The sequence below is a fragment of the Barbus barbus genome (assembly GCF_936440315.1).
Source record: "Barbus barbus genome assembly, chromosome: 15".
NCBI lineage: Eukaryota > Metazoa > Chordata > Actinopteri > Cypriniformes > Cyprinidae > Barbus > Barbus barbus.
In genome coordinates this window covers 16959505-16981453 of record NC_136743.1, presented here as the reverse complement: position 1 = coordinate 16981453, position 21949 = coordinate 16959505, and the positions used below count along the sequence as shown (strand labels likewise).

Genomic DNA, 21949 nt, shown 5'->3' with positions numbered 1-21949 from the left:
TCATTAATAAGAAATGTAATCAGCTGTAGCAGTCCAAGTTTATTAAATTTGCTGACCTAAAAGGATGAGATAGCATTGCTTGATTCATATTTTGTTAAAGAAATAATGTGGAAATAAAGTCCATTCAGTTTCACAAAATTTTAAACCATAATCATATCATTTCAAATGGAATAGTTTACATTTTAATATATATTCCTCATAATTCCTTATAATAATAATAATAATAAAGTTATTATTATTATTGGTTAAAACATAAGTATCCATTTGAATAGATGTAATATACACAATAATAGAAATTATAAACAGGCATATTTCAGATGAGTTTCTATTAGATTTTAAATTTGCAGTGTTATTTTATAATTGAAATGCTATTTTATATTTTATTCATATTTAAATGAACATTTATTTTTTATTAAAGATTTAGTCATTTAATATTTTTAACAAATTGTCTATATAGTTTTAATCATTTTTATTTCAGTTTTATATTGCCTTGATGAAAAAAAAAGATAAAAAAAAATATTTCACTTTATTTCAGATTAAGGTTATTTTATTTCAAGAAACAAAAAAGGTTTTAGTTTACTATAATAACCCTGACACTTACACATTTAAAAATGATAATAAATTATTTATCTTTAGTTATATAAATATATTGATAGAGTGTACGCAGTTTGTTGAGTTTTTTTTCTTCACAGCTCACTATATATGTATAAAGCAGACATGTATGGAAAGAAACAATCAACACGCTCCTCTGGGATTCAGGATGTTCTTAGCCTCAGTGAAAAAGCATATATAAGGTAAACATTTGAAAATATCTCCAAAGTCTTGAAGCTTTCCGGTTCCACTATTATTCAGGAAGACTGATGCTTGTCATAAAATCTATAGCGCTCTGGTTTTCTTTATATTGCCTGCAAGACTCCAGCCTCTCTGTGAAAGCTAGACGCCAAACGCACCTGAAAAGCATTAAAGCAGACAGCATCCATTATCACGGGCTCTTTCAGTGCTCTTATACCACTCATTAGCTTTTCGGTTCTCTATGAAAAAGGCTTATGTCAAGCTCTGTCAAAGCATATTATTGTTCTGCTTTTGGTTTATACTTGCATAAGGCTGCATAATGCAGCACGGGGCAGATTCCTTTTTACCTCTCTGCGATTTATTAGAAGGAAGCACCTCACCTCTCTGTGATCTTACAAGAGCCAAGGATGTTAGATGGGGGTAGGAAAGGTCGGGAAAGCAGAGCAGCAGGCATGACTACACTCTGGCGTCTCTCGTCTCGTGCCAGTGTGCTGCATGAACGCTCTGGCCATTCTCAACACCTCCAAATCTGCAAAGGTCACTGACTGCAAATCGTCATACGAAGGGCAGTGGAATCTGAGTTGCTGCATGAAGACGGTCTCGTAATAATGCATGAACCAAAGGGGATCAATGGATCTGCCCCTTTTAATCACTTAGGTCGGGTTAATGAAATGCTTGGCAGGCTAATCATCTCAAAAGCTACATATGCTCTGCTTCTCAGTTTGATGAGATCACTGAGGAATGCCCTATTAGAGGGAACGAGAATGATAAGCCTGAGAAGGTTCAGAAAAATTCCAAGATTCATGTGCAGCAGAGCTTCTGTTTTCACGCACACTACCAACGACCTCAATTACCTCTGAATCTAAAGGGCAGCCTCTCAGATATGCATCAATGAGAACATGGTTTTAAAGGGATAGTTCACCACAAAAATGAAGATTCGGTCATTGCTTTCTTAGTTGATGCAATATATGATACATTTTGAATAATGTATTGGTTGTTCTTTTCCATGCAGTTACGAAGAATGAGCAAAAGCAGAATAAAACTGTAATGAAGAATGGGCAAAAGCATCATTAAAAAATCATAAATTTGTCTCTGTGGCTCGAATGGTATGTAAAGCTCTTCTTGCAAGTATGGGTGCTGAAAACTGAAAATTCGTTCACATCAGGTGAGCTGTTAGCCACTGAAACAGGAGAACTAAGTCAGTGAGTCAAGAACCGAAGCAGTCCAATTTGTGAATGAATCAGAATTCAGACTAGTTTTATGAATCATTGAAACGATTCAGTTCGAGCTAATGATTAGTTCATGAATCAAGGATTGCTACTTTACTCAAACACAAGTTACAGAATTTTGGTCTGTTTCTTAAACAATGCTTTATTGCTTCAGAAGACTTGTGTATAGAAAAGTACATACTGTTCAAAGGTTTGGGGTCAGAGAGTTTAAATTAAAGAGTTTAATTTAGAAGTCTCACCAAGGCTGAATTAATTTGATCAAAAATACAGTAAAAAAGTAATATTGTGAAATATTTTTGCAAATTTTCAGCAGCTATTATTCCAGTTTTCAGTTTCACGTGATCCCTCAGAAACCCCATTTAGGACTCAAAAAAACTATGGTTATCAGTGTTAAAAAAACAGTTGTGCAGCTTAATATTTTTTTGTGGAAACTGTGCTACATTTTTTTTTTATTCTTTAATGAATAGAACGTTTGAAAGAGTATTTATTTAAAATAGAACTGTCTTTACTGTTACTTTTGACCAATTTGATGCATCCTTGCTGAATAAAATAAGAATCTTACCAATCTTTTGAACGGTAGTGTAAGTCATGTAATTAAAATCTACAATTTGTGTGTGCTATGTATTTTTATGCTGACAGTATGTATTTTGTATTTCATGTATTTTTTCTGGTGCGATATTTGCTAAGCATGTGAAGTTGCTGCATGTTTCAAATCAGTCACTTATGGAGGTTCTTTACAATTTGGCTTCTCCTTTAGAAGCAACAACTAACTGGGTTTTGGAGCAAAGTTAATGACTCCATTATATATATAACTTCCTCATAATTAAAAAAAGTATAGTATAATCATAAACTTTAGACCACAAACAGCAATGACCTGCCAAACCAAGACTAGGATTGAAATTCCTTGCAACACAAACACAATCAGCAAATGAAGACACTTGACAGCACCTGTTCACATGACGAAATAGTATCCCTGTGATAATTCACTTATCACTGATAGGGTAAACCAGGTTTTCAGTACATCTAATTAAATCAATTTAGCCTTTCCTCCAGCTCCCTGCACCCTTACAGGGAAAAAGAGGGGAAGCGAGCAGGTTATTTCAAATTATGGTGGCTATAAACTGTGACATGCACAGAGCCTAAAAACACATATATATATATACACACAAGCAGTGAGGGTTCATCGCTGTGGATCTGATAAGTATGTCTGAACCATAATAAAAATGAATCCAGCTCAGCAATACTAGCCTACCCAGCAGCAGGGTGAGATGTATGTATTTACATAGTGCATGTAGGGAAATATTCCTTGAAATACAGAACCATGGCCTTCATTAAACTTTAACGCACAGAACACAACTCGGGTGTCAGCCGGGGACAAGACATTTTCCATTTTAAACCAAAGTTAGATCTGCAGTGCTTCTCTGTTCCAAAAAGTGCACTAATAAATGGTATGTTGAGTTTTCACAAACTCTTTCAACTTCTTAGGGACTAGCCAATGTGCAGTCACAGTACTTTACACCTTAATAATATGATGTTAAGTTAATTAACCGCATGAAACTCATTAGTTTTTATCAGAACCATGTTTGCTCAGTCTGATAAAACAGAGAGGGGTTATGGAGTGTTTGACCAAATGAAATGAGGTTTTATATAGATACCCTCCTGCTGTGCTCACTATTTATGCATGCCGACCCTAATTTGAAGTCCAAATTACTCTTCATCTCAAACACAAGTCAGGGGAGGGAGACGGTTTATGATGTTCCCGTTTTCACAAAGTCATTGGTTTGAATTGAAAGACTGTGCCAAGCAAGAATATAATCTTTTTAGCCCAGTAAGGAAAATCAACTGCTTTGCCTCTAGCAAATTCTTTTATAATATATGAGTATATAGCACTTCAGATTTTAATAGAATTATCCATTTTAGCTCCTTTCCTCATAGCAGCATGTCCTGATGGTTCACGGCATCCAGTGTGTGGCTGAACTGTCTGGTGGACACAAAAGATTGTGCTGAAATTAGTCACGCAGGATGTGCTGAGAATGTAGATATCGCACAATGATATTTAAAAGCATTGCTCTCCTGTACGCGTCCTTCTATAAAGCATTATGGCAGATTATGGAGTGCTGCAACATGCGGTTAGACAGAAACCGCACGGATGCTGCATTAATCCATGCTGTAATTGCAGAGCTTCTGCTCAGAGGCTTTTTCTGATGTACCTCTCAAAATTCAATTTCAGAACTCATTGACTCAACTGTTGCATCGTAAACGCAAGAATGTCTAATGTATGCATATGTCACAACAACAGTGAAGTCATAGGAAGAGACTCAGGAGGATTATCTATATGGGCGCTCACATGTGTTAAATAAGGTGGGTGCAATCCCTCCAAGATAAACGTTTGTTTTAATTGGTTTTCTGATTAACGTGTAATCCATTAATTTATATATTAATTCAAGCTGAATTCAATTGACTACTGGGAGGGTCCAGTGATACGAGCCGTCTGGAAGGACGTATATGAATATTTATTCTCACCGCTTGAGTCAGCTTGAAGGTGAGTAAAAGACAATCGCATACCTCTGCTGAAAACCAAGTGGAGCGATCCATGTGTCAGGACAGGACAGTTGCGTAGGTCTTGTGAAATTTTGATTTACCCTCAAAATCACCTGCATCTCTGAAATATCCTGAAATGTGGGTTTGTATGCGGTGGAGCTGAAAAAACAATCAAGCAAGCATCACTGGTTACATGTTAGTGTCAGACATCAGACAGGCTTCATAGTACATGACCATTAAGCAAAAACGCAAATGGTTTTTGGTGACGTTGTTCAGGCAAAAGGACTGAGGTGTGGTTCAGAACAGGAAAAGAGATTAACTGATAGATTTGTTTCTGAAATAGATTGCATGCTGCAGTATGAGCCAAATAGAGTAAGCTGTCATTTTTATGAGATGTCTGTAGCACATACAGTAAAAAAAACTGTCTAAAGTATTGCTGCACAAAGGACATGCTGCCCGAATTTCGAAATGGTTCATATGCTTTTTACTCAGTCAGTGGTCTATAATCCTCAATTAGTCTTTGACATCCAAGCTATTATTACTAGCAAATGGATTTGAGGGTGCAAAGCTTTTCAAAATGCACAAGTAATTGCTTAAAAAGTGTTTCATGCATTGCGGTACTAATATGTTTCTTGTCAGACAGGAAATTAACTAGTTGTATTAAAGAAAAAAAATGGACTGAAATGCTGTAGGATCAGATTTGTAGTGATAAGTTCATATTTCTAGTGTTCTTTCAAAGGTGGAAAGGGCACATGTTCATTCCTTCCTCAGCTGAATGCATATGTGCATCATTTTCTTTAGACTCCAATCCTGTTATGGAAGCATTGTGTAATGAGAAGTTTATGGCAGATATACGTTTTCTGTTTAATTACTAAAGGAGAAAAATATATTTTAATGAGCTTATTGCAACATATGAACCACCCATTGGTGAAAAAATGCCTACGGTGCCTACAGTACCAAATTTAAATGCTCTGTTAAGGGGGTCTTGGGATGTTAAAATGTAAAATTAATTGAAATAAACTAATGGTCTGTCTAAATCAAAGGACTGTATTGTAACTCTTGTTTTGATGAACAGAAAAATCTATTACATTGTGTTTCAGTTTTGCTCTCAAACTGAGTGACAAGTTAATATATTTGGATTAGTGTTCTATAGCAAACAAAGGCCACTGTAAATTAATTCTACTGAACAGAGCATCCGTGTTTGCATGGAATTATTATTTAAAAAATTTATGAATAGGGTATTGTCCTTGAACTATGCCAAACCGTCTGAATTCAGGAGGCAATTACTGCCTCAGTCACCTCTTCATCTCTTTTTAAGCCTTCACTGAAATCATTAACTGTAAAAAATATATATATATATATATATATGTGTGTGTGTGTGTGTGTGCATGTTTATGTGGTTTATGAGGACACAAATTTGTATAATGACATGGGTATGACAGAGGTATTACAATATGAAGGTGGTTTATGAGGACACTGCCTATGTCCCCGTAATTCAAAAGGCTTAAAAAACATACTAAATGGTGTTTTTTTGAAAATCTAAAAATGCACAAAGTCTCCTGTGAGGGCTAAGTTTAGGTGTAGGGTTGGTGTAGGGCAATAGCACACACAGTTTGTTCAGTATAAAAACCATTACGCCTATGGAGAGTCCCCATAAACCACAAAAACCAACATGTTTGTGTGTGTCTAAATAAATAATATATTTGGCTTGGCAGCCACTGGAGCGTAGAGGATTTTGCACCCATCTCAATTTAAAGCTGCACTCAGGGAGTTTTTGCTTTATCTTTGCATTTAGCTGGCTCACATTTGTCCCGATAGAAGTAGATTTTGACTTTATATTGACATCTGAATGCAGTCTGGAGGCAGGAAATTACTTTTCTAACAGGAATTTGTTGTTTTAATATCAATATATTGGACATTCTTGGATTTAATCTTAATATTTTTGAATATTGTTGATAGTTTGTATTGGTACACTCTTAAAAATAAAGGTGCTTAAAAGGTTCTTCACAGAGATGCCATAGAAGAACCATTTTTGGTTCCACAAAGAAACATTCAGTCAAAGTTTCTTTAAAGAACCATCTCTTTCTTACCTTTTTATACTCTGAAGAACCTTATTTCACCACAAAGAACCTTTTGTGAAACAGAAAGGTTCTTCATATGTTAAAAGTTCTTTATGGAACCATTTAGACAAAAAAGGTTCTTCTATGGCATCGTGAAGCACCTTTATTTTTGTATATGGATGACATTGGATGTGGCTGTGACCAACTTGATTCACTGTGAAAAGCAAGGATGAAGGCAAAATATAAAGTAAATGTATTATTATTATTATTATCCTTATTATTATTACAACTATACCAGTAACTTGCTCAACTGCATGACACAACTGATCATGTGATGCTAACATGGCAGCGGCCGAGAGGGGGGACCCGCTTTACGTACGTTTTTTTTTTCTTATCATTAGTTGTTTTGTTTTTTTTTTGGGGGGGGGGGGGGGGGGGGGGGGGGTGCACTGGAGTCGTAAACTTATTTTAATGACATTCCTCGCCAAAAACGCTGTTCATTTAATTATGTGTAAAACTTTTTATCAAGCAAAAATGACTGACTACCCCTTTTACTAGCCTATTTCCTTAAGTGAAGATTTGAAGGCATTTAATAATGTTTCGTAAGTGGCATTTGGGAAATCTTAATTCTTCCTAATCTGATCTTCTAGCAAACCTGCGTGGTCACAACTGTCCTCCCTCCGAGCTCGGTGATGCTGAGAAGATCTCCAGTGGCACAGCACCTCCTCCCTAAACGGCGCGCACACCACCTCCTCGCCTTCAACACTTGGAGTAGACGAATGGTTGCACTACTTGCATTTTAACCGAGGCTCCATCCGCGTGCGCGTAAAACCATTAAGGACAAGAACAACTGGACAAGGATAGAGTGATGCCATCTTGTGACGAAACCTCAATCCAGTTGCGAAAGGAGCAGGATGAATTTAATGCTCTCCAGATTATTGGCATACCTTCACGTCGGGCTCCAGTTCGCGCTCCAGATGTTTATTTACCCTTGTCATCTGCATCCCCAGCCCTGTCACATCCTGGCACGCATTGGGCACACAGTGCGCTTGGGTGCGCTCCTGCCGACCCGCCAACAGTCCAGGATACAGGGCGCCCTCAACCGCGCCCTGGTCCACCTCCGGCAAAGTGGGAACAACTTCTTACCGTACAACCTGAGCTTGGAAGTATTGTCCCGAGAACCGCTCAATGGAGACCCGGAGTCCATGTTCAGGTGCGTGTGTCAGGATATCGTTGTTCAGGGAGTCTCGGCTGTGCTTGCGTTCCCTCAGAGCCACGAGGAGCTCGTACAAGCGGAGTTCATGTCCTCGTTTTTGGAAATACCTTTCATCAGCATCATTGAACAGGGCGAACCTCTTAAGATACAGGTGAGCAGCAAACTCATTTTCTGTACTTTTATACAAAGCGTTCTTTTGATTTTAAGGAAGATATGGCCAAGCTGTTCCGGCGTCGGTCTTGTGTAAGTTGGTCTTGTTTTCGATCTCGATGTACAATTTGCTTATACTGGTTGTTTTTATTATTTGTTACGTCGTTTATACTCTCATCAACTGTCATTCTTGTTATTGAGGCATAATGAACGTAATAAATTAGCGCATGACAACCGGGAAATGTTTTGTTTCAGCGTTTTTTTGTTTGTTTTTTCCAACTGTGTGTCAAACTTTAATATAGGCTAATGTTACCAAATTAGTCTTAAACATATAAAGCTTTTAGAAATCTACAACTTATCTCAAAACTGTATAAATGAATGTCAAGTATATAGTGGTGTTGTCACCACCAATTTAAAACATGGACTGTTTTGTGCATTTAAATGCATACAAATGTATTTAGTTTATTTAAAACTGATTATTTCAAATTATTTATTAGGCCTTCTTATCCCACTATTTCCTTTTAAACATTCTGATTTAAATTGGTAAACATAAACAGAAAACTAAATTGGAAACAAATGATAGAAAAATGCATAAAACAAAGGTCAACACTGAACCACTCTAAAACATAAAACTGTATGTAGTCATAGTTGTGGCAAATGTTGGTCTACACTGTCTCATTTTGTGCAGTGTTTGAGGAAAGCAGTTTAAAATGCAAAAGAACAAGACCTGCTGATAGACACCAGTTGTGTCATTTATGAAATTGTAAACCAGACGTGAAATTATTAGCCAGATTCTTTTATCCTGTAAACCTTCTATATTGCACTGTTATCTAGTGGAACATAAAGAAAGGCTCAAGTCTGTAAGAGGTAGAGATGTGGCATGTATTTCAGGTGTTTTTGTCCAGGGGCCGAACACAGAGGTCCTGATGTATTCCAGTGGAACAATCCTAACACTGTTTAGGGCTCAGGGTTGAGGCGCCCTGACTCTCGTTAGTATTCTAAGCAGCAAACAGAGCGGATGCCAGTCACACCAGTTGTTTCTGTCTCCAGCAGTGCAGCCAGTTGCAGCGGTTTCTCCTGGCAGGGAAACCTCAAAAGATTTTCCTCCCATCAAACTCTGCCAGCATATGGACACAAAGGAACAAAGGCACCCCTGATTTTGCATAAAGAGCCGTGAACAGCGGGTCAGCAGAGAGACTCATCTTTTAAGATGCTCCTTAATAACAGCATGATTTATCCTACATCTTATAAAGTGTCAGTCAAAAGGCTTTTGTGTCTTGTACATTTATGGCCTGGTTGCTTGTAAAAGCTGCTTCATATACAATGTTATTCTTAGCCAAGGCGAAAACATAACCAAGGCCATTTATGTGATTAATGAAAATTATTAGCAAAATGTTTGTGATTGCTTCATTTTGACACAGCCCTCAGGAAGTGTGAAATCATTAGTGCCCATCTTTTTCCTGACAGAGCAAGGCTTGGCTCATGCCATCACTGTGGAGTCGTTAACTTTCCAAATTACTTTAACAAATTAAAAGATATATTTGATGCCATAAATTTCCCTGACTAGCATGGGGAGAAGGTTGCTCATATATTTTAGGACGCAACCCCAGGATATTATGCTGTCTGAATGCCTTTCAAAAGCAATATTCTCTATCCTTGGTGAATAACGTCTCTTTTCGGCTCTGAAATAGCCATCCACTAGTGTCTTCTACAGAGCACTCCTCTGAATTTGCAATCTGAGTGATTCCCATGAAATATTTTTTCATTTCCGTGACTATATTTTCCCCAGAGCCAATCAAACGCTGGGTAGATTACCATATTCTTAGTGTGTCTTAAGTAATTTTGTTTGCTGACCAAATATGCTGGGCCTGTTTTGTTCAGGAAAATTCTTCTGCTCATCTACGCTTGAATGCTCATTAACTTGTCTCCCTTCTGTAGCAAATATTCCCAAGCACAAAAGAAAGATTAGCACATGCAAAACTCATTTTGTCCCATTGAATGAAATCACATTCTAATCCAAAGGCCTTTCTCAATTATGCCCCTTTGTTAGCTCACCACTGGACAACTACTGGAAGGTTATTAAGCTTAATGAATCCTTAATTCAAGAGGGCTGTTGACACTATCCAAATGTTGATTTTTCAGTTAAACTACAGTTCGTAAGATTGAGAGTGGACTGAGAATGACCTTATTCATGTACACCTAAATGAAGACATTAATTTGTGAAAAGCTAACGTTATCTTGTAGATGCCCTCATTATGTCACAGCATGACCTTTTGCCATTGCAAAATGTCTTGCAGTAATTGTGGAAAAGAGTAACCTTTGGAAAATTGAAACCACAGAGCACTGGTTCCTTAACAGTGTACATTTTGAATCTCTAAACCAGGGCCAAGAACCAAGTCATCAGATGAATATTCATATAATCAGACAGCACTATATTGATTTTGAACAACACTTTCAATAAAAAATAAGCTAGTTTTAAATAACTTATGCTTCAAACCCAATATTGTCAGTTACTTTGTGTATATCAATCCGTAAATGAAAATAGTTTCAAACAAAGCCACAGCAGAACCTACCGTTATAGCTACCATATAGTGCATATAGTGCTTATTACATTACAATACGTTTCAATGCATCTTAATATTAATAAACAGGAAAATAAAATTAATCAATTATGAAACAAATTAAGTTACAGGTGTAAAGCAACTCTACTACTGAATGAATCAGTGTTATGACTGAATTACTTGACTGAAAGATTCAATGACTCACTCATGAAGACAGTGACTGCATCCGAAATTGCATATCTCCCTATTATATAGCAGGTGAAAAACAGTATGTGAACATAGTATGTCCAAATTCACAGTATCTATAAAACAGTAGGCAAAAAATATTTGGATGACCTATTTTTCTGGCGAGATTTTTCAGTGTGTACCCAATAAACACTATCCCATAAGGCCAGAGGAGGGTAGTTTTGAAAGGCAGTGAAGTGACGCAGCTGACGCTGATAGGTCACATGATGAAAATAAAAAAAATCCAGCTTTTTTTAACAGTCGAAAAGTAATTATTTTATAAAGAATTACCTACTCAGAGAGTATGTGATTTCGGACATATTAGCCAGTCACTTGTTTCATTCCTGAATGAATCAGTTTTTTTGAACAAGTAGATTAAGCAAATGATTTAGAGAGTTATCCATAAAACAGTCACATGTTTTGGTATGAACCAGCATTTTGAATGAAGTGGTTGAATGAATGATTCACTAAATCACTCATAAAGACAGTAACTTGTTGCCACCTACTGGCATATCAATGTAATCTGCAACAAGAGTCACTGAAAAAATCTCCACCACTTACACATAGCCTGTCTGGAAAACACAAACACAGACCAGTGAAGTGATACAAACTGTGAAAAGTCCCAGTGCTATTCAGTGTATATCAGCACTCAACTTCAAATTCAAGGACTGTATCTGTTATATAGTAGATTGTAAAGGGCCATTCACACAGAATGTGTTTTTGCATTTAAAAAGTAGCATACAGACATGCTTTTTAATAGTTGAACTTCTTTTAATGTTACATAGGAACAATGGAAAAGCATTGCAGTAGAATACTAAAACGTGTTCTGTGTAAATGGCCCCTAAGTCAAAGAAAGAGATGCAACAGTAGATACATTATCAGAAATCACATTGTAAAATGGAGTGCCGTCATATTGTGTTGAAATTGAATTTTAAGGAAAATGAGCTCAAAACCTTCTTGTCTGTTATTTGCATGTGCAGTGCAGCGTGTAAAATGCATAGCTGAAGTAAACCATACAACATTACCCATTTCTGTGCACTGCACAAAATAAATATTTCTAAAAGCACCTGGAGAGCAAGCACTTATTAGTCATAGAGGTGGTCTACACTCCTGTTGCTACAATGCCATGCACACATGCACACAAGTCAACACCTATTCCCAGCCGGAACAATGCTGATCATCGGAGCATTGCTGCTGTGATTGTCTGCAGCCTGGATCGCTCCATTATGGAGGCCGAGGGTGTAAATAAAGTGTGAAATACCTGGAGGGGATGGTCTGTAATCTCCCACATGTGCAGGGCTGAGATAAGCACAGATGGGCCGCTGAGGTCTGTGACAGTGAGGATGGGGGAAGAGCATGGTGCATCAGCCAGGTGAGGAAGAATGCTGCGAGCTGCGCTCACAGGGCCGAGATGGCTCAGTGTTGCCAGGCACTTAGCATTACAGCACCCCAGCACATTCATACGATTTAATACACAGCCGCGTATGTGGTTTAATACCGTCTGGATTTGGGTTAATGCCCATATACTGTAAGCCGAGAATGCTCTGACCCATCAAAACTAATTGAGCAAGTAAGCTGAGGGATGTTTTTGGATGCTCCGTGTTGGTGTATGTGTTGTAAAAAACAAGTTTTTCTCTATTTTGGTGCAGTTGCAAGAATATGAGAGTTTAATTGAATCTATAAGTCTGTTTCCAATAAGTGGCACTACTGTGCCCTGAGGTACTTATGACTCTTTCCCGACCTTATACCTTATTTCCGCTCTAAAATGTGTGTCTTTGAAAATTCAACCCTCTTTCAGCCTGAGGTGAGCTTTGAAGTGGTGCCTGATCTCTCAATATAAGGTGATTGAGTTTTCACTTTGCTTCTGAATATGGTGCCTCGCTGAACGAATCTCTCTGGTGTTCAGATCTCATGACAGAAATGATTCATTGTCTTTATTTTGGCTGTTGGCAGCATTATGCCGGGCACAGCGCTGACCAGGCTGCACTGATGCCAACGATGCCTCTCCAGAGTGGCTAATTCTTGTTTTGTTATGGAATGAATATTTGATGCTGTTTTCATTGTGCTAATCATAGCGTACTTCACTGCTCATACCGAAACAATGAACAGTCTGTTGATCTTTTTATCGGTTCGATCATCTAACTGATATTTTAAATCAATTTTCCTTTGAAGGATCCACTCGGCATGGCTCTGGTTGAAGTCTATATCTCAATCTGCAATCTTATAGCCTCTCTGATTGCTTTGATGATGGAGAAAACACACAGAAAGAGAAACAGCAGCGTCTGTTCGTTTTGGCATGGGAACCTGCAAACGGCATCTATTCTGAATGGGGGAGAGATTTGCATAAGCGGGTATTACAGTTCAGCACTATGCGTACTTTTGATGCAAAGTTCCCTTCTGTGTGTCAAAGTCTCTCTGTAAGTCATTTTCCATCTCTTCTCCCTCTTCTTTTTATTTCCAATAGTTTTGTCTTATCTCTTTCACCCAACTCTCTCGTGAGTATGTTTCAATTATCTTCCCCTTTTTTGAAGGGATAGAAAAAAAAAGACTTGGGCTGGATAGCAAGACAGAAGATGTGACAAACGTTCCCATCATGCATCAGGCACACAAATGCAGCTCTGCTATCATGCTTATTAATAACTGCTCATGCACTCCTGTCCATCCGCACAAAAATGCCTCTGCCTCAGTTAAGCTGTAAGTGGAGGGATTTCACTTTCTGTGGGAGAGATCCGGCCTTATTTAACTTGCATCGGTTCATAAAATACACTCCTGCACTTAGAGCAATATTCAGAGAGTAGAACAAGTTAAGTTCAGTTGACAGCATCTGTGGCATGATGTCTATCTCAAAAGCAATTTTGACTTGTTTTCTTGCTCTTTAAAAAAATAAAACAAAAGACAAAATTGGTTCTCTCTTTTTTACAAGCCTTTTATGGTGGTGGATGAGAAGATCCCCCCTCACAATGTAGAGTGCGTTGAGTGCTTAGAAAAAGCAGAAAAATTAAAATATCATGTTAATAACAATGGAAACGTGATGATGGAACCGAAAATGGTGCCGATTAAAATGTGATTTTGCTGTTTTTAAATTTGCCCCATTCACTTTCTTTGTAAGTGTCACACTCTGCCCGGGAGCACGGAGACCAGGAGACGAGGAATTCACAAACACGAGAATCTTTAATCCAACTAGGAGCATGGGAGGCACAGGAAACACATCACGGACAGGGAAGACAATTCAACGACCGACAAACATTCATAGAAGGACTGGGGCTTTTAAACATAGGATAATCAGGGAACTAAGGAGACACACCTGGGATCAATTAACACAATTAACATGGGGAAACTGGGTCACACGGGGAGCAAAACACACACAAAACAGTCCACAATCCTGACATATCGCCCCCCCTCCCGGAAGGTGCGTCCTCGCACCGTTGAAACATCCAAAGGGGAGGGGCGGGTGGGAACTAGGGAGGCGGCTCAGGAGGAGGACGGACATCCAGGAGGGGGCCGGCCGACAGAGACCAAGGAGGCAACGAAGGAGGGAGGAGCCAGGGAAGAGACAGGAGGGACCCGGAGCAGGAGGCGCTCAGCTGGACCCAGGCCACAGCTGTGAAAATGGCCCAAGGTGGAGCCGACGGAGGGAGGAGCCATGGAGGAGGGATGGCCGCCGACTCCAGGGGGCCGACCAACGGCGGCGGAGCAGGTGGTGGAGGAGCCCGAGGCGGAGACGGAGAGCCAACGAGCCAGGGGGATGCCGAGGATCCGGGGGGACAGGGTGGAGCCGAGGGCTCTGGTGACCGAGGTGGAGGCGGAGACCCGGAGATCCGCGGCGGAGCCGGAGCGACTGAGGACCAAGGTGGAGCTGGAGGGAGGAAGGAGCCCAACGGAGCGACGAGGCGCAGCCAGAGGAGAGGAGTCCAGAGGCGATGGCGGGTCGACGCCCGACCAAGGCGGAGCCGGAGGGACGAGGGAGCCCGGTGGAGCTGGTGGATCGAGGGGTGACGGTGGAGGCGAGGGAGCTAGGAGCCGAGGTGGAGCCACTGGGTCTACGGACCGAGGCGGAGTCCGGGCCTCGGAGGCTGGAGGCGGAGGTAAGGGATACTCCAGCCCCGGCGACGCTGGAGGATGGCAGACCCACGGGGCTCGCACCGTACAGATAGAGGGCTGAGGGCGAGCGGGGGGGCTGCCAGACGACAGCGGTGGAGGAGGCAGGAGCGGGTGGGAGGGTGGGGATCTTCGAGGAGCAGGCACTGGAGGGCATTTGCGAGGAGCCGGCACTGGAGGGCGCTCGGGCAGCGCAGACTCTCGGGGGCGCTCTTGCAGCACGCAGCTGGACGGAACCAGCGGGGACGCAGGAGAGCTGGACGGGACCAGCGGAGATGCAGGAGGGCACTTGCGAGGAGCAGGCACTGGAGGGCACTTGCGAGTAGCCGGCACTGGAAAGTCGGACGCCCCCTCTCTGTCCAGCAGTCCCAGATTTGTCCTCAGCTCACCCTCAGCCGCGGTGCAGGGGGCGGAGCTCCACTCCACGCTCACACCGTCCACGGCTTGCTCCCTCGTGATGGGCACTGACGCCGGCTCTCGCACCTGGTCTGACGGGTTGGGCTCTACTTCCGGGGCGATCATCCGCTCAGTCGCTCGGCTTCGCGCTGGCTCGCAGATCGCGGCGGGAAATGGCTCTCCGTCATCGGTGGGCTCGGGCTGGTGCTCCGCACCGTGGGGAGATGGTGGGCTGGGCTCTGGGTCTGGGGTGGTTCTGGCGAGATCATCCTCTGAGGAGACTGTGAGAGGCGATCCGTTTCTCACCAGAATCCACTCCACAAAAGCGGCAAAATCCTCTCGAGGACCATCTTCGGACGACAGCGCTCTGCACGCGGTGTTCAGGCTTCCATGATAGAAAGAGCAGAGCACGTCGTCCGGGTAGCTGGTGGCGTTAGCTAACATCAGGAACAGTCTTGTATGGTCCTCGAGAGATCGGTCCCCCTGCTCCAGCAGGAGGAGGAGGAATTCGGGCCGGACATAGGGATCCATGGGTCACAACGGAAAGAAAAACACTGGGTAAAACGGAAAACAAAACGGAAGGTAAACGTAGAGGTATCTGTATTAGGTCGGTCGTTCTGTCACACTCTGCCCGGGAGCACGGAGACCAGGAGACGAGGAATTCACAAACACGAGAATCTTTAATCCAACTAGGAGCATGGGAGGCACAGGAAACACATCACGGACAGGGAAGACAATTCAACGACCGACAAACATTCATAGAAGGACTGGGGCTTTTAAACATAGGATAATCAGGGAACTAAGGAGACACACCTGGGATCAATTAACACAATTAACATGGGGAAACTGGGTCACACGGGGAGCAAAACACACACAAAACAGTCCACAATCCTGACAGTAAGTAATTCAGATTTTGTATTTTTTTTAAAGAGGATCAAGTTAATTTTGTAAGACAATTGTTAATCAACATTATAGTACAAGTGCTAGTGATTGAGTTTAACTTGTATGGAACCCGGAATATTCCTTCCAACACCAGCGGCACTTTTATTTCTACTTATTTTATGAGCAGTTAGGATTTATATCACTCGTCCAAAGCTTTTATTGTTTTTAATGCCAGTTGAGAAAGGAGAAATTAAAAGTTTTTATCTGAAGCAGCAGTAGACGTTTCACCAACAGATTCATTAATATCCACCCTCATTCAGATAACTAAAAAAATTTTCCCAGTAATGTAATGTGCCTGAAGCTGTGTCGACCTCAAGCTTTTAATGTTTTTGCAGTTACAGTGCAATATGGAGCTTTTCTCCTAAGATACTCTCAGTGTTAAACAGGGATACGCGGAGACAGCCGCATTGAAGTGTTTATTCAGCTCTGTCAGACTCACTTACTGTTGGCTGTGTGTTGCTGATTGCAGACATTGTGCTGAATTACCTTTTGTGCCTCCTTGCACCTTCTTGCAAGGTTGTCCAGCCCCCTAAATGCACATTGCTTGGCTATCAGAATTCTTGTTAACTTTCATCTTTTTTTTTTTTTGTTTACCGTTTGCCATTTCAAGGGAATCTGAAAACATGACCTGCACTGCCTTAACATCTCGAGTAACATTATTTTTCCCCCATATAAATGACACAGAGAACTAAAGGGTGCAGACGTCAACTGCCCGTATTTATTTACAGCTTCACCTTTAAAACCACGGGCATTATGAAACACTTGAACATCGGCCATCATTAATAATGAATCACTCACTCATGATTTAATGAGGGTTTAGATGCCCTGCACAAGGAAGCCTTGACAGGTAAAACTATTGCTTTTACAGTTAGAAATAGATTTTACATTTAATGTCAAACAAATATCATAGCCTTCAACCCTTCATTAGCTAGCCATCATATTTTATTCCACTGGAAATCCATCAAACCACCAACTACTTTGAATAGATTGTAGATGAAAACATTCCTTAAACCTAAAAAGATTTTCCAGAAAATGTAACTTGCATATAATATGTCTTCTTTTTCTTCTTTCATGGGTTTGTCCTTTTGCTATTTGTGGTATGTTTTTCTGGTATTTACTCTTGTTAAAAAAGAAAAACAAACCACCATTTGGCAAATTAGACATGACATTGCATATAGATATTGGTTTTGTGTTTATTTGAGGTTTTCAAAGAGGGTTTCAAGAGGGGTCTGCAAGAAGGTTAAAGAAATACTATTTTATATATATAAAAATGCATAAAAATATAAATTTATTCCTGGCTGTCCAATTTTTTTTACTAATTAAGTACATGATGTTTTGAGCTGAGAAATTGCCTCACAAAAGATAAAGTTATTATTGTGTTAAATGAGAAAAACATTGAACAGACAAAGCAAAAATGTAGCTTTTGAAAGAAATAGAATGATTCCAAAGAATTTGAATAGAACTTCAATAGAATAGAACAGAAATTGAGCAAACACAGACAATATTGCATCTAACATGTAACAATATGAACTCCTTGTTTAATAAACTTGAAATCAGTATCACATTTGCAATTGTGCAGATATTCATTAAAAAACAGCATTCTTGCCCAAATATGGCATTTTTTTCCTTCATATCTTAAATTTTGGGGGCATATACAGTGGTGTGAAAAAGTATTGGCCCCCTTCCTGATTTTTTTACTTTTTTGCATGTTTGTCACACTTTAATGTTTCAGATCATCAAACAAATTTAAATATTAATCAAAGATAACACAAGTAAACACAACATGCAGTTTGTGAATGAAGTTTTTTATTATGAAGGGAAAACAAAATCCAAACCCACATGGCCCTGTGTGAAAAAGTGCTTGCCCCCTAAATAACTGGTTGGGCCACCCTTAGCAGCAACAACTGCAATCAAGCGTTTGCGATAACTTGCAATGAGTCTGTTACAGCGCTGTGGAGGAATTTTGGCCCACTCATCTTGGAAGAATTATTGTAATTCAGCCACATTGGAGGGTTTTCGAGCATGAACCGCCTTTTTAAGGTCATGCCACAGCATCTCAATAGGTCAGGACTTTGACTGGGCCACTCCAAAGTCTTCATTTTGATTTTCTTCAGCCATTCAGAGGTGGATTTGCTGGTGTGTTTCGGATCATTGTCCTGCTGCAGAACCCAAGTTCGCTTCAGCTTGAGGTCACGAACAGATGGCCGGACATTGTCCTTCAGGATTTTTTGGTAGACAGCTGAATTCATGGTTCCATTTATCACAGCAAGTCTTCCAGGTCCTGAAGCAGCAAAACAGCCCCAGACCATCACACTACCACCACCATATTTTACTGTTGGTATGATGTTCTTTTTCTGAAATGCTGTGTTACTTTTACATCAGATGTAATGGAACACACACCTTCCAAAAAGTTCAACTTTTGTCTCGTCAGTCCATAGAGTATTTTCCCAAAAGTCTTGGGGATCATCAAGATGTTTTCTGGCAAAACTGAGATGAGCCTTTATGTTCTTTTTACTCAGCAGCAGTTTTCTTCTTGGAACTCAGGCCTGGGTGTGGCTAGAGAAACTGAACTCAGGTGTGATGAACCACAGTTATGTTTTAACAGGTATTTAGTATTTAAATTTAATATTTAAATTTGTTTGATGATCTGAAACATTAAAGTGTGACAAACATGCAATAAAATGAAAAATCAGGAAGGGGGCCAACACTTTTTCACACCATTGTAAATGTATTCCAATATAGGCTACATGACACACTGCATCATGTTCATCAGCAATGGCATTCAATCTAGAACAAGATGAAAAACACGTCTAGTGTTAAAAATGGGTTAGTAAATTTAACACATTTTTTCCATAATTAATTCTGCCAAATTAACATTAAATTGACAGCCCTAATTTTAATAAATAGCTGCCTTTATGTTTGGGAGTGAATAATCATATCTGTACTTTCTTGCCATAAAGTGGGTTTTAAAGCCCATTGAACTTTAAGAGAGTCTAATAGAATGAATACTTCAGTCCAGAAGACTTACAAAGATAACTCTAGCTCTACCGCTATCTGCCTTTAGTCCTAAATGATACACCTTCTCTGGAATTCATTGCCTTTGGCCTCAGAGCAATATATCCATCAAATCACCTATATCCTAGAAAACGACTCTCTTTGTTGCTGAATTTTAGATCATCTTCACATTCATATGTCCTGTTCCAGAGTTTTATACCCTTCCCAAAGCCATCAACCAGAGGCCTTCATCTCGCCACAGCCTGATAAATTTCCACCCACCAACAGACTCAGTTTTTTGGCATCCTGACCTCCTGGGAGGATTCAGACCTGCCGTATTCAGACATCGATTGCAAAATGTTATTCTTTTTGAGCAGAGACCATGTAAATGTCAACCAAAAATTGCAATCCAAGCATGAAATCATCATTATCTGCAAAGAACAGACCAATAGTCCTTGGATTAGAGAAATTCAGAGATGACAACAGAGAGGTGCTGAGGCGCTTTACAAAAATGAGCAATTGGAACATGAGCTTAAAAGCAGCTGTTGTAAAGCTGTTTTTTTTTCATTGAAAGACACCCATAGAAGGAACAGTATTTTGTTAAAACTTCTCACTTTATCACAAGCCATCATCATAATTGGCTTTTCAGCCATTAGCAATAATAAAATCAGTTTATATCTTTTATAGTTTCTTAGTGACACCATCAACTGACATGTAGCAACGTTTCATGGGTCAGGCTTAAAAGGGTTACTTAAATCATAAATTTATCCTCAAGTTAATTAAAATTTTATCAATTATTAATGGATAATTAATCATGCCATTAATCCTGGGACACATTACGCATCATGCATCATATATAGGATCTTTTCTGAAGCCCACCATGGAGCAGGCCTAACCACCGGCCTGGCTTTGAATCAGATAGCATGATTCACTGAAGATATTTTTGCATAAAGCCTGAAAAGATTACTCTTTACTTGTGATGTCCTTTGCACGTTTCAAATGCTATCAGTCAACATTCTGAGAGCAGCTTTGCATACGAAGCGCCTAGATGAGGCCGGGCCGAGCGGGCTGCATATACAGAGAGAGGATTTCAATGCAGTTCAGGCTGACTGTGGATGGCAGCTCTTGCTGCCTATAGTGCTTTCCTTGCTAATTGAGCAAAACACAGCGCACGCCTTGCGGAAGTAATGCTAATGAACTTCTTAGCAATCTGAAAGTTTAACACGGCTCTGTACATTTATTTACATCACAGTTAAAAGGATTTTTGAACACTGTTCCAGAGAGTGTGAGAAATCAGGATTCAGAGCATGTTGGTTTGAACAAATTGCTCCCAAGCATACTTTGTGTAGATTTACTGTAACTGAGGAACTTATTTTGGTAGAGGTGTCAGTGGGAAGACATCTAATCTGTGTACATTTTACTTCTGGTGAAAAGGTCTCATCTGACCATCAGAACACTAATAGCATTCAAACTTGTTACAATTAAACAGAAACATTAAATGTTAACCTTTTCTTATCAGGCTGTCTGAACTTTCTTGTCAAGAACTTTTTTTTTTTAAATACCTGCATGTGATTACATTTATAATTACACTGTTTACCCATCCCTTACACCTTAACCCGCCCTTAAACCTACCCAGATCACCAAACCTGTCCCTAACCTCACCCGTATCCCACCTCAATAGCAGCTAAAGTGTTTTGTAATACAATATGAACACAATAAGTACACTGTACTTATATTTGATGTAAGTACATAGTAGTAAAGGCCAACTAATATAAAGTGGGACCATACTTTCTAGCCCAATTAAATTTGCAGACACAACAATAAGTAGTTCAAAAAAGTGTAAACACTGCAGTTTATGCAGTCCAACATGTCAGTTTCAGATTGAACCAATGACGAGAGTTTGGGATGGGGCTACCTGTTTGTCCAAACAATGGAAGATAGAGGCAGGGCAGATGAGCTGTTTTTTTTTTATATATTTTGTTTACTGAATGGCAGAATAACATACTTCTTTAAATACAACTTTAGAGCCTATGACCAAACCTTGTGAGGATGACCCTGCCCTTTGAGAGATACTAAGAGAGCAATCCTGCTTTGTCAACATTACGACCTCAAGCAAAGCACTAAATCACAGCTCCTCAAGGACTGTCTTTGCAATTAACTGAAACTTTTTTTTGCACGAAAAGCTGATGCTTAAGTTTATTCCTAAGACGTTTTAAACGTCACTGTTGGAATATCTGAAATGGTATATCTAATTCCCAAGCAGGCAGCTGCGCATATTTTGCCAGCCTTTGTAGCAGTTTCCATTTAATGAAAAAGTAATAAGTGAAGCTTTATGATTGTAATATTATTTCTCGAGTAATATGTCAAACTAATGTCCAAAGAATTGGTTACACTCATTGTTTTGCTGTCTGACAGCTTTCACACCTTCACCAAGGACTCATTCCTCTGGCGTGTGCTGCTGGATGTTTAAGATTCTGTTCTGGTGAATTTGGACAGGATCATTTGGTAAATCACCTCATTCATAAACTCACATTTCTCCAAATGGCTTTCATTTTCAAATATTACTTTATCGCCCAGTGGGAGTGCGCAGTGCACTATTCACCAGGCCTAATGTGAGTGATTGCTCCTATTATAAAGTGTGAATATTTCCAAGAAGAAATATTTTGATTTCAAAAACTCATTACAGTGCTGTTTTCTACCCTATGGAGTTCTAAATTTATGGGCTTTCCTTTCACTCACGGAATG

At 39.9% G+C, this 21949-nt stretch overlaps 1 pseudogene across 1 annotated transcript in view; it reads left to right on the top strand.

Annotated features, from left to right (window-relative positions):
• The first annotated feature begins 7536 nt into the window (after positions 1–7536).
• Positions 7537–21949, top strand: part of LOC306881782 (glutamate receptor ionotropic, NMDA 3B-like) — a 44148-nt pseudogene continuing 29735 nt past the window's right edge. Inside the window, exon 1 of the transcript in view lies at positions 7537–7989. The product of the transcript in view is annotated as a glutamate receptor ionotropic, NMDA 3B-like (transcript). The remainder of the gene's footprint in view (positions 7990–21949) is intronic.